This window comes from Tamandua tetradactyla, chromosome 15, assembly GCF_023851605.1.
Source record: "Tamandua tetradactyla isolate mTamTet1 chromosome 15, mTamTet1.pri, whole genome shotgun sequence".
Taxonomy (NCBI): domain Eukaryota; kingdom Metazoa; phylum Chordata; class Mammalia; order Pilosa; family Myrmecophagidae; genus Tamandua; species Tamandua tetradactyla.
In genome coordinates this window covers 27,907,662-27,924,488 of record NC_135341.1, presented here as the reverse complement: position 1 = coordinate 27,924,488, position 16,827 = coordinate 27,907,662, and the positions used below count along the sequence as shown (strand labels likewise).

The window sequence follows — 16,827 nt, the reverse complement described above, 5'->3', positions numbered from 1 at the left end:
CAGAAGTGACAGAGATACAGACACAGACATTTGAATATTCTTGGAGTGCTGAGGTAGATGTTTGGAGTACTGACGGAGAGAGCAGACATCTAAAGAAAACTCCAGACCCAGATGGCTTCACTGGTGAAATTTATCAACATTATAAGAACAGTCTTACACAAACACCAGTCTTAAACAACATTTTCAGAAACAGAGGATAATGGAACATTTCCAAATCCATTTTATGAGGTCTAAAAAAATCTTGATAACAAAAACTTTCAAAAGCATTACAAAAACTATAGACAAAAGTTCCTCATGATCATAAGAACAAAAAACTTAGTATTAGTAAAATGAATACATCAACATATAAAATGGACAACACATTATAACTAATAGGGACGAATCCCAGGAAGGAAAAGGTACTTTGACATTAAAAATTAATCACTGTGTACTTGTATCAAGTGGGATATGTCAGCACAAAATGCTAGATGCAAAGTTTTTTGAAGGAAGGGTGAGGATGACAAACTAGGCTCGCAGTGATGAGTGCTAATAAAGCTTTCCACCTGTTCTGCCTGCTAATAAAACTTTCCACCTGTTTTGCCTGAGGCTGCCCTCTATGAAGTACCAGATGGTGAGTGGTAGTTCCCAGCTTGCCAGCCTGCTACTGTCAGACGTAACTCCCTTGGCAGAAATGATACTGAAGAATCTGCCTCTGAGGATGGTGAAGATGGTGAGAATGATGAAGAGGAAGAAGAGGAGGGGGAGGAAGAAGATTATGAAATGGCTGATTTCCAACTGAGACCTCGAAAGATTGTCCAGGGCAAGCAGGGTATCATCCCCCCTATGGCAAGGCCAGGTCAACAACCAGGTAAAAAGCCGCATCCTGCCAGGGGGTTTTGGCCCAAAGCATCACATATGGATGACACTACGGTTGATGAGCTGGTGCTTCAGATCAAGAAAAGCTCCCTGAGGCAAAGCCTGGAGCTGCAGAAGTGTAAAGAGATCTTCCACAAGACTGTGAAATCCCGTTTCAGTTGGCCTGATTTCAGGGAGCCTGTATGAAACCAGAGAGAAGGCTGGAGACTACTATGATGTGATTACCCACCGCATGGACTTTCAGACAGTGTAGGACAAATGTTACTGTGGAAGTTACTGCTCTGTGTGGGCGTTTCTCATAGACGTGAAATAAGTGTCAATCAACGCTAAGCTTTACAACTGCCTAGCATTTCTAGTTCTCTGTTCTAGTTCACTAGCTGCTAGAATATACTAGCAATATTCTCTCTCTATATAGAATATACCAGCTGGAATGCAATATACCAGAAACAAAATGGTTTTTTAAAAAAGGGGAATTTAATAAGTTACTAGTTTACAGTTCTAAGGCTGAGAAAATGTCCCAATTAAAACAAGTCTATAGAAATGTCCAACTGAAGGCATCCGGGGAAAGATACCTTGGTTCAAGAAGTCTGATGACGTTCAACGTTTCTCTCTCAGCTGGAATGGCACATGGCCAACATGGTAGCGCCTGTTGGCTTTCTCGTGGCTCTACCAAAAAGGGACTTTCTCCAAAATGTTTCCTCTTTTAAAGGATTCCAGTAAGCAACTCCACCTTCAATGGGTGGAGAGACACCTCCATGGAAACCATCTAATCAAAAGTTACCACCCACAATTGGGTGGGTCACATCTTCATAGAAACAATCAAAATGCTCCCACCCAGCAATACTGAATGAGGATCAAAGGGTATGGCTTTTCTGGGGTCCACCCCGGATTCAAACTGGCACAGTAGCCATGTGCTAAACAGCATGGTATCTGGTGGCTCTGTTGCATAAATACCTTCCTGGCCACACATATGTTTGCAGGAAAGGCAAGAAGTTTCCCGAGCGGCTTGCTAAAGATGAAAGGGACAGTGAGCCAGAGCCTGTTGGGCAGTCCAGGGAACGAATACAGAAGAAACAGAGAGGAAAAGGGTCCCGCGGTGGTATCAGTGAGTGCCATACAGAATCCTCTATTCACCAGCATCATGAAATATTCTTTTATTTATTAAATTTTCTTATTTTTTAAAAACACACAACATAAAACATGAACATTTGTACCATATGATCATTCCATTCTTGGTATTTAATCAATAATTCACAATATCATGATACAGTCTTTTGAGTTGATCTTGTCAGAGTGAAGGGACATTTCCCAGAGCCATTACTAAATACTTCTCCCCTTCTTTGTGACAACCTTCTCCCGATCCCTCACCCCCTCAAACAAAAGCAAAACAATAAAACTAAGGCACTTTGCTCAGACTGGCATCCTGCTTATAATAATGCATATAATCTTTGAATGGATTTGGCCGCTGGGATGTTGGACCCAGCCCACCCACATACCAGACAAGCTCAGAGAGCCTCTTCCCTCAATGAGTCTAGCACTAGTTGTTATATTATTTAGGCAAAACTTTGTGGTCTTCTTTCTGTTTTATGGCAGATTTTGGCAAAAATATGAAACAGGGTTTAATATTTTCTTTTCGTCAACTTTGAATGTGGAAAATTTCAGCACCTAACTCCTTCTGTACCTATTTAAATTAAGGAAAAGAAGCCCAAGGGGATTGCAACGCATATAATTTGAGAATAAGTCCACTAATATTAAAAAAAATTAATCAATGTAATTTATTACATAACAGAAAAAAAGAAGAAAATCATATTATCACTTTAATAGATGCAGAAAAAGACGCATTTATGATTAAAAATTTTCAGCAGATTAGGATTAGAACAAAACCAGAGGGTGTGGGTGGAGGTAGGACTGAACGGGAAGACAAATAAGATGACTTTCTGGGGTGATGGTAATGATCTATACCCTACCATGATGGGGTTTGGATCACCACAGTGTACACATTTATCAAAACTTATTGATTGGTATTCATTTTCTAAGATCTGTTTATTCCATTACATGTAAAATTTTATCTATAAAAGCATAAGTAAATTATGCTTGTTGTGTTGTTGTGCTGAAGTGTTCAGGGGTAAGTGTATTGATGCCTACAACTTACTTTGAAGGGCATAATAAATAAAAAGGTATGTTGGATGGCTATGTGATGCTTTCATCATCACTATTATTTACCTATTATTCTATAATTCTAGACCAATGAAATGTTTAGAACTTTCTGCAATGATGGAAATGTTCTATAACTGCATTGTTGAGAGACAGCGCATATAGTAGCCACCAGTCACACGTGGCTAATGAGCTCCTGAAATGTGGATAGTTCAATTTGGGAACTGAATTGTAAATTCCATTCCATTTTAATTTGCTTAAATTTTAAAAGCCATATTTGGGTAATGTGTACAATATTGGATAACACAGACACAGACCATTTCCATCAATATAGTAGGTTCTATTGGCAAATGCTGGTCTAGAGTTACAGAATAATGATGAAAATAGGCATCAGCACAGTGAATAAAAAAGTATTTGCAAAGTCCCCTTTGGGGAATGGTGAGAAAAGGGGAAAATTCAACTTCCCCAAGTTGAATTTTTGATATTCTCACAAGCAGTGGGGACAACCAAAGTAATAGGCTGAGCCCCCAATCGTGGGGGTTGTTCATATGAAACTTAACCCAACAAAGGATAGGTCAAGACTACTTAAAATTAGGTCTAAGAGTCACCCCCAAGAGAACCTCTTTTTTTGCTCAGATGTGGTCTCTCTCTCCAGCCAACACAACAAGCAAACTCACTGTCCTCCCCCTCTCTATGTGGAACATGACTCCCAGGAGTGTGGACTTTCCTGGCAACATGGGACAGAAATCCTAGAATGAGCTGAGACTCAGCATCAAGGGATTGAGAAAACCTTCTCTACAGAAAGGGGGAAGAGAGAAATGAGATAAAATAAAGTGTCAGTGGCTGAGAGATTTCAAACAGAGTTGAGAAGTTATCCTGGAGGTTATTCTTACGCATTGCATAGATAGCTCCCTTTTAGTTTAAAGTCTATTAGGCTAGAGGGAAGTGCCTGAAACCGTAGAGCTGTGTTACAGTAGTCATGTTTCTTGAAGATGATCGTATAAAGATATAACATATAAAGATATAATGAGTAAAAAATACGAATAAAAATAAATAATAGGGGGAACAAAGGTTAAAATGTATTGGGTAGATGGAAATACTAGTGGTCAATGAGAGGGAGGGGTAAGGGGTATGGTATGTATGAGTTTTTTCTTTTTATTTCTTTTTCTGGAGTGATGCAAATGTTCTGAAAAATGATCACGGTGCTGAATATATTACTATGTGATGATTCTGTGAGCCATTGATTGTATACCCTGTATGGAATGTTTGCATGTTAAGAATGTTTGTGTTGGTATGTTGTTTTGTCAATGAAAATATTAAAAAAAAAAAAAAGGTTCAATCAATACCAAAATACATAGGGTAAAATATGATAGTCTCCTTTACTACTAACCATTTCTGCTCCCCAACCTACTGGCTACCATTGCTAACAGTTTAGTGCTTTGTCTTCCTGCCTTTTTAAAACATCATACACAAATAGGATGATACGCACGCACATATCTTTATCCACATGGAATCAGATGCATGTATTGCTCTGCTGTGTGGTTTCTCCTCCTCACACTAGGTTGGCATGTATAGATTCACCTCATTCTTCAATAGTTGCTTGGCACTTCATTGTGTGAATGAACATAATTTATGGAACTATGGATTGTCTCCAATTTTTTATTATAACCAATAATATGGCAATGAATACTTTGTACACATATGTTAGCACACATGTAGGAGATTTCTATGGGAAATTTTCCTGGAAAAGCATACTATTTTTAGGTGGGTGCTGCCATATTTTCTTCTAAGAAATCTTTACTAATGAACACTCCTACCCAGTGTAGCCCTCGCCCTTATGTCCTACCTAGTTGACAGTAGGAATAAGAAAACTCAGGGTTGACTGGATGTTCCATTGTCCCTTAATACCTTTGGGTAGTGTGCTGGTTTGAAAGGATGTATGTCCCCTAGAAAAGCCATGTTTTAATCTAAATCCCATTTCATAAAGGCAGAATAATCTCTATCCAATGCTGTATGTTTGAAACTGTAATCAGATCATCTCCCTGGAGATGTGATTTAATTGAGTGGTTGTTAAACTGGATTAGGTGACAACATGTCTCCACTCATTTGGGCGGGTTTTGATAAGTTTCTGGAGTCCTATATAAGAGGAAACATTTTGGAGAATGAAAGAGATTCAGAGAGAGCAGAGAATGCTGCAGCACCACGAAGCAGCGAGTCCATCAGCCAGCGCTTTGGAGATGAAGAAGGAAAAGGCCTCCCGGGGAGCTTCATGAAGCAGGAGGCCAGGAGAGAAAGTTAGCAGATGATGGCTTGCTCGCCATGTGCCCTTCCAGCTGAGAGTGAAGCCCTGACTGTGTTTGCCATGTGCCTTTTCACTTGAGAGAGAAACCCTGAACTTCATTGACCTTCTTGAACCAAGGTATCTTTCCTTGGATGCCTTTGATTGGACATTTCTATAGGTTGTTGTAATTGGGACATTTTCTCAGCCTTAGAACTGTCAACTAGCAACTTATTAAATTCCCCTTTTTAAAAGCTATTCTGTTTCTGGTATATTGCATTCTGGCGGTTAGCAAACTAGAATAGGTAGTGTCCTGCAAACACGGACATTCTCCTTCATAATCATAACAAAACCCTCAAAATCAGGAAATTAATAATTGATACATCACTACTATCTAATCATCAAACCCAGTTCAAGTTTCCCTAATTGTCCCCAAGAACATCCTTTACAGCAAAAGAATCCCGTTCAGAATGCATTGCCTTCATTTGTGTTTCTCAATCGCCTTCAGTCAACAACAGACCCTAAAAAACCTCCCTGGTTTACCAGAGGGTCTTGACCCTTGACTTTCATGACTTCTGTACTTTTGAAGATTACAAGATAGTTCGCTTGTAGAATATCCTTCATTTTAGGTTTGTCTGTTTCCTCATGATTTAGATTCAGGTTAAGAATCTTTGGCAGGAATGCCACAAAAGTGATGCTGTGTTCTCCTATTTCCTATAAAGCAGCGCATGATTTTGATTTGTCCCATTCCAAATGGGATGCTTGAGCACTTTATTATGTGATGTCTGCCAGGCTTCTCCACTGTAGTTATTCTTTTCCCCTTTGTAGTTAATAAGTATTTTGTGAGGAGGCGCTTTAAATCTATGTAAATGTCCCGTTCTTCATTAAACTTCCTAATTTATTCATTTAGTTACATTGGCATGGACTCAGGGTTTCCCTGTTTATTTAATGGGTTATAATCTCACTCTTAATTTTGATGCTCAAACTTTCCAGGATTTGACTAACATGAGTCTCCTTCAAGCTTTTGTATCCTATTGACACATCATTTTTGAACACTTTCTTATTTTTTGGCACAAGATGTTCCAGGCATAGCTTGCTCTTTTCCTGTTTTTTTTTTTTTTCCTTTTCCAAGGAACCCTAGTTCTTTTTTTTCCCCTAATTCATTAAATTTTTAAAATGATGGAATGGGCCTCATCAAAACACAAATTTGCTCTCTGTGAAAGAAGCTATTAATTAGTTGAAAAGACAAGTTGGCACACTGGTACAATCTGCATAGCTCATCTGGGTTTTTGTTGCAGGTCTTTTGACAGAACCTTAGTTCTTTTTAAAGATGAATGGTACTTGGAAGGCAAGAGCTGGGCGCTGGATGCTCATTGCTATTGGGAACTAGGGACCATATGTACACACACACACACATTGACATCTATGTTCATTACTGTTCTGGTTTGCTAGCTGCTGGAATGCAATACACCAGAGATGGATTGGCTTTTAATAAAAGGGGATTTATTTTGTTAGTTCTTCAGAGGAAAGGCAGCTAACTTTCCACTGAGGTTCTTTCTTATGCAGGAAGGCACAGGATGGTCTCTGCTGGCCTTCTCTCCAGGCCCCTGGGTTCCAACAACTTTCCCTGGGGTGACTTCTTTCTGCTTTTCCAAAGGCCTGGGCTGAGCTGCGAGTGCTGAGATGAGGAATGCCGAGCTGCTTAGGCTGTGCTATGTTGTGCTCTCTCATTTAAGCACTAGCCAATTAAGCCAAATGTCATTCATTGCAGCAGGCCTGCCTTCTAACCCACTGCAGATGTAAATCAGCAACAGATGAGGTTCACGTACCATTGGCTCATGTCCACAGCAACAAAACTAGGTACGCGCACCTGGCCAAGTTGACAGCTGAATCTAACTACCACAATTACTATTTATTTACTGAACTCTATGAGTTCACACGGATAACTCTAATTCCAATCGAGCACCATAGGACTCATTCTAGCTTTCTTCCTCTCTGTATCTATTATTCCTTTCTCTGGCAGGGAGAGACCTGGTTCCCACTATCCGTAGTATATTTAATTCATTGGATCTATCCTTTGATTGTAACAAACTTCGATCACCACCACCTCCTCCCCGCAGAGATGCCCTTCTCCCCTCAACTGAGCTTGACTCCTTGCTGCTGGCTGCCTTACTGCAAGAAAGCCTTTTTTACCCCTTTGAACACCAGCACCCCATGCTAGGTGCTCCCCAATGCACAAAAGCCCTTCTCTCCCTGCTAGAGTTCTGCCACTCCTTGCCTGATGTATTTTTTTCCCTTTAAATTAATGTATCTCATAAACCACTGAGTTTACTTAAGTAGTGTTAATTTGCCCCCACTTCATGATACCTCATATCACGAATTCACTTGGTTTCCCAACATTCGTTTCAAATCATCACCTCTATTGAAGGTGTTTTTGTTCAAAAATCAGGGTAAAAGTCAAAGTCCCTACAGTAGCCCAGAATGATTTTACATGATCTGGCCTCCTCTTCCCCTGGATTCTCCCCCTGGCTCCCTCTTCTCCAGCTACCCTAGCCTTGTACAATTACTGAAACAGACCAGGCCTTAGGACCTCTGCCCTCGTGACTCTTCCTAGTACGGTTTCCTTCTGATGTCCCCATGGCTCATTCTCTTACCTCCTTCAGATGTTATCCTTTTAACCAGGCCCACCCCACCAGCCTATTTACATTTACAACTGCCTTCTTGTTTTATTTTTCTTGCTTTACTTTCCATAGCACTTACCACCTTCTATATAGTATATTGTAATACTACTTATTATGTTTACTTGTAATTGTTTTCTCTCTGCTACATCCACTAGCCTGTAGCTCTATAAGGGCGGGGATTTTTTTAAAAATGTTTTGCTCTTTGTTGAAAGAAGACAGATGGCGGGTTCCTGACAGTTAGAATCCCCAAACTGAATTAACAGCACCATCTCGTGTTCTTAGAAGGATGTGCTGACTAACCTTGAGCCTCCTATTTGCATTAGCTATGGGACAGACAGTACTAATTCAATAAATTCTCAGTTACTGTTTTTTGCTGCCTTCTGTGGTTCAGCAAAATTAAAATTTTTCAATGATTAAATAGTCATGGGACATAGTGACTTATCTAATAGCAACTTCTTCACTAACCTGCCTGTTGCTCTGCAGAATTCCTGGGCAGGTAGGAGTGTCATGAAAGTCATGTCTTCTAACCTTGGGGCACCTTCCACTCCTCTACTCCCTGTCCCCAAACCAGGGTAATAACCTTTACTGTATTGGTGCCTCCATTCTTTCTCCAGAATATTAAAATACATATTTATTGATTTTTAAATTTTGGTTTTGATCACAGAAACCCTAAATCAAGAGCAATAAAACACTAGCAAGGGTAATAGTAATACTATTTAAACAAATATCAGCATTCCATAAGATAAGAAGCACAATTTTCTGATTTAGAAAATACATATATATATACTTTGGGGTACGTGATCCGGGAATTGAACCCGGGCCTCCTGCATGAAAGGCAGGCATTCTAACCACTGAACTATCCTTACATCCTATATTGGTTTCTTTAGGTATGAAAACAAAGAGGGAAAAATGAAAATGAAAGCTGCCTTAAAAGCAATTCCTTTGACATTTTAATATTTAACAATAGATAATGAAAAGAAAAATTAGCTAATTTTTATTGAACGCCTGTTGTGCCAGGCATTATTCTACAAGCTCATTAACCATCTTAACAACCTTATACTATAGGTTTTTGATATTATGCTCCATTTTTCAGAGGTTGTAATGGAGACACAGAGAAGTTAAGTAACTCACCTAACGACACAGAGCTAGTAAAGAGTGGAACCAGGATTATCAAACCCAGCCAGGATGGTGTCAGAGCTAATGCCCACCCTCTCAATCACCTCCCCACAGAAATGGGAATGATGCTGCTCTGTTTCAAAGTATTCGACCTGACAAAGGAATTAATTTATGGCTGTCCTCTTTTTCCAAAGTGGAATTGAGGTAATCATAAAAGAAGTAAACCTATATATAGTTATCTTAGAAATAAGGTTTTATTAGTCGTTAAGGAAGTAGAAGCTACAGAATTTGCCCTGAATTCTAAGGGTGTGGTGACAATGAGCAAAAGCAGTATTAATATCGAGGTCAAAGACAGACATGGTTTGCAGGGCTTAGTGAAGAATCAGTTGGTCGACAAAAGTGATTCAAGCTCCCAAATGGCCAATTAATACACCCAGTTCCTGATTTTGGTTCATCTCAGCTGGATGTTAAGAAGAAAACAATCAAATTATTATTATTATTATTTTAATTTTAAAACATTTGTATTGTGAAATATAACATATATACAAAAAAGCAATAAATTTCAAAATACACTTTAACAGTTATAGAACAAATTTCAAAGCATGGTATGTTTTACAATTCCACAATTTCAGGTTTTTCCTTCTAGCTGCTCTATGACACTGGAGACTAAAAAGAAATATCAATATAAAGATTCAGAAGTCATATTCATTCGTTAAATCGTGTCTTCTCTGTCTGAATTTCTCCATCTCCTTTGATCATTCTCCCAATCTTTAGGGATATTTTGGCAATGACCATTCTAATTTCTTCATATTGAAAAGACTGCCAACACAGAGTAGGGAGATGCAACTAGTTTATGTTCTTGGAGAGAATAGTAACTGGATTTCAGGGTTTATTTGGCCTAAGAACCATCTAGAGGTTTTAAGTTTCTGAAAAATAAACTTAGTGAAACTTTTTATAGAGTCTCAGACAGAGCCCTGGGTATTCTTTCGGGTTTACAGAAATACTATTAGTTGGGGCTTGGAATACCAGGGCAATTAGCAATATCTAGCCGAAGCTGGCAAAAGAGTAATAATAGCCTCTCAACTCAAGAATAGCCTCTCAACTCTATTTGAACTCTCTTTGCCACTAATACTTCATTTTGTTACATTTATTTCCCCCCTTTTGGTCAGGGAGGCATTGTCAATTCCATGGTGTGAGGGACAGGTTCAGCCTTAGGAGCCATGTCCCAAGTTGTCAGTGAGACTTACACCCCTGGACGTCATGTGCCACACAGTGGGGAAGTTAATGATTCTATTTGCAGAGTTGGGCTTAGAGACAGAGAGCAACAAAAGTGGTTTTCTGGAAGTAACTCTTAGACATAATTATAGGTGGATTAGCTTCTCCGTTACGGAGATAAGTTTTGTAAGAGCCGGCCTCAAGATCAAGGGCTTGGCCTATTCAGTTGGGAGTCCCTAATGTTTGAGACAATATCAGGATTTCCTAGGTGGGAAAGTTTAATAGTTCCATATTTTTTCTCCAGTCCCTCAAGAGACTTTGCCAATATTTTAAAATTATATGCCCAACATACTCTGGAATGTGTCAAGGTATTACATTAAGCTGTATAGAATTTTAAGACCTCATTCCCAATTCTAAGCTCTATGTGTTTAGACCTTTTAACTGAACTGGCCAGACAGGTAAGTTAGATTGTGTGCTGCAGAAAATTTAGGTTTTGGATAAAATAAACCGTGCTCCTTTAGTTTCATACTGTAGGTGAAGTTCTAAAACACAAATGATAACCTTTACTCGGTATTCTGATTTACCTAAGTCCCAACCAGATTGCCTTCATTCTTATCTCTAATTGAAGACTGATCTCTTTTTTGGCTTCTTTAACAGTTGCCATATATAGCAATGCTGACTTTCAGAGCTGCAAAACTCCATCTCTGACTCTTAGGTGTCACACAGGTACCCAAGTCCCAAGAAAACAACAGGTTATACACATATAGTATAGCATTTCAGAATTTAGAAATAACACTTAAAGCTCGGGACTAAATGTGACTGCTATAACAGCTTACAATCTAGGCCAGAATTTTCTTTTAAGTATTTTCTAAAAGAGACTACAATATTTGTCCTCCTGTTTCTGGATTCTTTTGCTCAACATAATGTTCTCATGGTTCATTCACCTTGTCGCATGCCTCTTGACTCTGTTCCTTTCTGTAGCTGCACAATATCCCATCATAAGTATACACCACAGTTTGCCCTTCTGCTTCTCAGTCAATGCACCCTTCGGACACCTCCATTCACTGGGTATCACGAATAATGTTACCATAAACATCAGGGCACAAATGTCTATTTGAGTCCTTGCTTTCAAGTCTTTCAAGTATATTCCCAATAATGGGATTGCCTAATCATATGGCAACCCTATATTTAGCCTCCTGTGGATCCACTACATTACCCTCCAGAAGGGCTACCCCATTCTAATACCCTACCAATGTTGAATAGGTATACCTCTCTCTCCACATTTTCTCTAGCACTTGAATCTCTCTGTTCATTTATTCTGAATCTGCAAATTTTGTTGAGATATATTCATATAGCATATTTCTATACAAAACAAGCAAGGTTTCACACTATCCTCTCTTAGTTGCATAATCATCACATTATCAATTTTAGACAATTTTCATTGCTCCACAGAGAAAAATAACAGAAAGACACACCCACACTAAAGAGAAAATCCAAAACTTCCTTTAACTCTTGTTCCTCCCCAATCATTTACTCCTAGTATTGTTGTGGTACTAGTATTCCTGTTAACTATAGAAATAACATGCAATAAGTAGTTTTTTGCAAATATCCTTCTATTATAAACTCTTTGTACAAGTGTCATAATTTAAAGTAGTTCATGCAAGAACTTATTTATATTTGTAGTGCTAAACAATGAGGTACAGGGCTCTAAACAACTCCTTTCAATCATATTCACCTTCAATATAGCACTATTACTTATAAACCCACTAATGAACTACCATCACCTCTACCCATTCTCATACATTTATGTTCAACCTTGTTAACTAGTCTGTACATACTGGTAACCATTTCCCCTTTCCCAACTTCAGTCTTTCTCTAGGTTCCCTATATCTTACATTTTAAGACTGAGTTTTCATTTTCCAGAGGGTTCATATTAGTAAAATCATATAGTACCTATCCCATTGTGTTGTCTTATTATGCTCAGCATTATGTCCTCAAGGTTCATCCATGTTCCTAACATATTTTTTTGATTGGCTATTCTTAAAAAGTTACTGAAAGTAGAAAAATAGAAATTACAGAAATATAAGAATTATTTTATTGAATCTGGTCCAAAAAAGTAATGATATAGTGGGAAAAAAACCCCTCATGGATACTGGTATCACATGGATCGGTGTTTTAATCTTGGCTTCAATACTTACCTTCCATTTGGCCGTGGCAAGTTATATAAACAATGATACTCAATTTCTTCATTTGTAAAATAAAGATAATACTGATGGATATGAAGGAGGTAGAGAGGTCAAAGATTTGTTGTGTTAGAAGACTCCATGGTTTCTACTTTGTTTATTGAATGGATAGTGATGCCAGTACTTTGTTTATTGAATGGATAGTGATGCCAGTACTTGCTAACTGAGCTTTGGATAATTTTTCGCTACAGCTATAGCCAGGACTGCTTTCCTGCAGCTGTAGCCATTCATGGGCTTGGAACAAGAAGAGTTTAGCTTCTTTCCCAGCTGCTGCTATACTGTTGATTCTGACATGCAGAAGAGCATGATCACCGAGCATGATCACCGTGGAACATGAAGTGGCCAATGATCTGGCACGGAGCGTCTCAGGCTGCGGCACTGCTGAAGCTGTCCCGCAGAGTTTTATCTTGAGAGCCCTGCAGCCACCAGCAGCACATGAGGGCCACTGCCAGCAGCCACAGCACCCCATCCTGGCCTCCCGCTCCGCGCCAACACCCCTGCCCCAACTGCCTCGGGCTTGCAGCCCCATGTCAGTGGCTGCGGCAGCAGGGGGTTGATTGGGGGGGTGGGGAGTGGGGTGGAGGCCCAAATTATCTTTTAAAGTGAGTTCCATTAACGAATGATTTACTTAGGTAACATTCAGAATTTTTTGCATTATATATTATACTCTTAAAAGGAGCATACGTTCCCCAGAATTTCAAAGTTATGGAGTCTTTGGGGGGATATTTGTGAGTAGGAGGCTTCCAACACTCTGTAGTTGATTCTGGAAATGCTGCCCCCTTGCCATCTCTAGTTGGAACCTAGGATTCCATTTCTAAAATTTACTTGCCTCTTTAAATTCTCTATAATAAAAGGTTTTATGGGAAAGGGAATGGTTATTCTCCATCTTGGGTAGAGGTTTCAAACGTGATTTAAGGACTGCCATCTTCAAACTCACTGGGGAGCTGGGACTGAAAACTCAGATTCACAGCTCTACCTCTGACCTATCAGAATCTTCCAGCAGGGCTCAGGAATCTGTATTCTAACAACCTTCCCAGGAGATTTTTATGTGTGCATAAGTTTGGAAACCACCGGCCTAGGGGAATAACTTTTAAAATAATGCTAGCACGTTAGCATTAATTAGGTTGCTGGATTCTTTCCTATTGGAGACCACAGACCAGACTTCAAGGAGTAGCATATAAAAACCTAATTATAAGAAGATCAAATATAATTTTAGGAGACTAATAATTCACAAACCTATCCACACAATTGTGTCCTTTTATTGTAAATTATATGTGTGAAATGTCTCAATGAGTTATTTGGTAGATGCTGTTTAATCCTGCCTTGCCTTTTATAAAATTTACTAGTTGGCCAAAGTTATTACAAAGTCTGCAGTTAGCCCTGAGGCATTCTCTGAACAAGACTCATTTCCTGTGTAAAAGGAAATGGGCTTAAAAACGAACTGTTTGGTCAATTGTACAAAATTTAGCCTGATTAAACTTAGGTTATCAAAAGAGACTGGATTCCTCCTCCTTGAAGACGTTTTAAAATAAGAAATACAATAATCTTTTTGAATGAATGGGGTATTCAGTGGCCTAAAGTTAGAGAATCCAATTAGAAGCTGTATTAGTCAGGGTTCTCTAGAGAAACAGAACCAACAGCAGATAGCAATAAATATGAGACTTATAAAGGTGGCTCATACAATCGTGGGAATGGAAGTCCAAAATCCGCAGTGCAGACTGTGAAGCTGGCAGCTCTGATGAAGAGTCTGGACGAATTCCACAAGAGAGTCTCGCTGGCTGAAGAAGCAGTGGAAAAGTCTCTCTTCTTCCTTAAAAATCTTCAACTGATAGGATTATCTCTTTGGTGGGGGACAGGCCTTAGTTGATCTTGGATGTAATCAGCCACAGACCCGATCAACTGACTGATGATTTAACACACCAAGCTTTCCAGTTTATCAACCAGCCACAAATATTGTTGCAGCACCCGTCAGGCCAGTTGTTTGTCTGACCAGATAACTGGGCATTATAACTTGGCCAAGCTGACACCAGAACCTAACCATCACAGCTGTTTTAAGATTCTTCCAGATTTATAATCAATTAAACCACATTTCTACCCAATTGTCTGTCAGTCTGTTTTTTTGTTTTTGTAATTAAAATTTTATAGAAATAATGCATTTAAAAACATATAAAATAAATATATAATTATTCAGTGGTAAAATTCTTGGTGGTTTTTCCTCACATTTTATGTCATGTTTTCATGTACATCAAAAGATACATTCATATTATAAGACACATAAATCTTTAAAGTTAAAAAACACTTTGAGGGCGGGCCGCGGTGGCTCAGCAGGCAAGAATGTTCGCCTGCCATGCCAGTGGACCCGGGTTCGATTCCCAGTGCCTGCCCATGTTTAAAAAAAAAAAAAATTTGATACAGATGCCCTCAAATTTTTTGTTGAATGAAAGACATATGGTAGGGATCATGTTTCGCAATTTATTTTATCCTTTTAAATACAGTGCTTTGATAACAATACATGCACAGTGTGTGCTACGTAAGGTAAAGAATTTCTAGTCAACTAAATGCCCCACATGCCCATGAGTTTCCATGCCAGGCAAAGCAGAGGAAAGAGCAGTGAAGCCTTTTGCCCCAACGGAGCATTTATTTTCCCCTGCAAACTATGTAATCATATATATATTATATTAGTTAAAAAGTAAATAGTAGGTGCTAGATATTTCTACAAAACAAGAATTCAATCTAAAAACTAGAACTTGAAATAATTAAAAATTTTCTAGTTTTAATTGTGTTATTCACCATACTCATGTTTTCATCTGAAACTTTTGCATCTGAATGAGAATGAAAGTCATTCTCTTTCAAATGAGTGGTTATGCCTAACATAAAGAACTAGTCATCACTTAAACTAGTATTTTCTCATTTTGATATCATTATTTGTAAGTGTTCTTAAGGTTGAAAACTAATTTAATCTGCTTTGAGAATTTTGTTACAGAATTTTGGAACCAGCTGCTTTAGAATGTTCTAATTGCTTGATGGCCCTGTCAGAGATTTCAATATTTCTAGGTAGAATCTCTAATTTTCTCTTTTCTTCTGATCTTTAACAGCACAGCTAATTACGATAGATTGAAATTTCTGATCAACTGGCCCAGGGGGTACCTCAGATACATGCACTGTACAGCGACATTAAACATCTCCTGGCATTTCCCAGATCATCGAGAAACTTAATGACTACCTCATCGATAATTCTGGTGGCATGCTTTAGAGATTCCTTGTGCTGGAGGTTTCTAATTGCTTCCACTGAGACTTCAACAGTGGAAGTCTCAGTGGGGTGGAGAGTTCGTCCCATCAAACGATTTGTGGTTGGATTTAATACTCTTTCTTCATTGCTAATCTGCCTCATGTGCTCTTTTAGATACTGCGGATCATTTCCAAGAGGATTTCTTTCTGTTGCTCAACAGTAGTTGCTGCTTCTCTCAAAGCTTCAACCCTGAGCTCTCTGCTGGTCCAGGCTCTTCAGCCAGGAGGGTGAGCGGTAGAAGCGCCCCTCGTTGGCTTTTCACGATGATCTTGGACTGAGCATCTGAGCCTTCGTGGGGTCACTTGCCCCAGGTAGCGGCAGGTCGAGTGTGGTTTTTGTTTTTTCTTTCAACCCGCTGAGCCTGACAAGAATTCCTTGTCCCTCTCTGGTGATGTAACAGTCTCTTGAAAGTTCTCTACAGCAACAATTTGTACGTACAAAATACACAAAAGAGGAAACTATTTAACTTGATGATAATACCCCACTCAGACAACCGAATTTTTCACTGGAATTATTCAGTTTGACTTGTGAGTAATTCCCCACTGGTTTACCTCATATGATTACGCTTATTTCTGAGACTTTATTTTCACCTGTCACTTACTTCTTACATTTACCAGTTTTCTATACTTTCTCCTTTATTTATAATCCAAATCGCAGTTCTATCCAGAAGGTCACTTACCTTAAGAGTCTTCCTTTCCAGAGCAAGGTTGCAAGCACTCTTGCTGGCAGTGTAGAAAAGAGGCAGGAAGGGCAGAGCTGGGTTGGTGGGGTGTGCATGATGCTGGGTACAATAAGCATCTGGGAATCCCACTGCTAACAACATATAAACTTACTCCAAATCGTCTTTCTCTAAAACTGAAGACCTCTTCTAGAATGTCACTAGCTATTTATAGCAAAACAGTCCAAGAAATATCTATCATTTAAAGGATAATTCTGTGGCACTGCATTGCAGGTCTACTTGACAAAATGTTTTTAAGCTGATTTTATCTTTCCTTC

The 16,827-nt window shown here is 39.0% G+C and overlaps 1 pseudogene; it reads right to left on the bottom strand.

The window, feature by feature from the left end:
* Positions 1-14,741: 14,741 nt before the first annotated feature.
* Positions 14,742-16,654, bottom strand: LOC143656768 (BAG family molecular chaperone regulator 2 pseudogene; annotated as a pseudogene).
* Between the last annotated feature and the right edge of the window lie 173 nt (positions 16,655-16,827).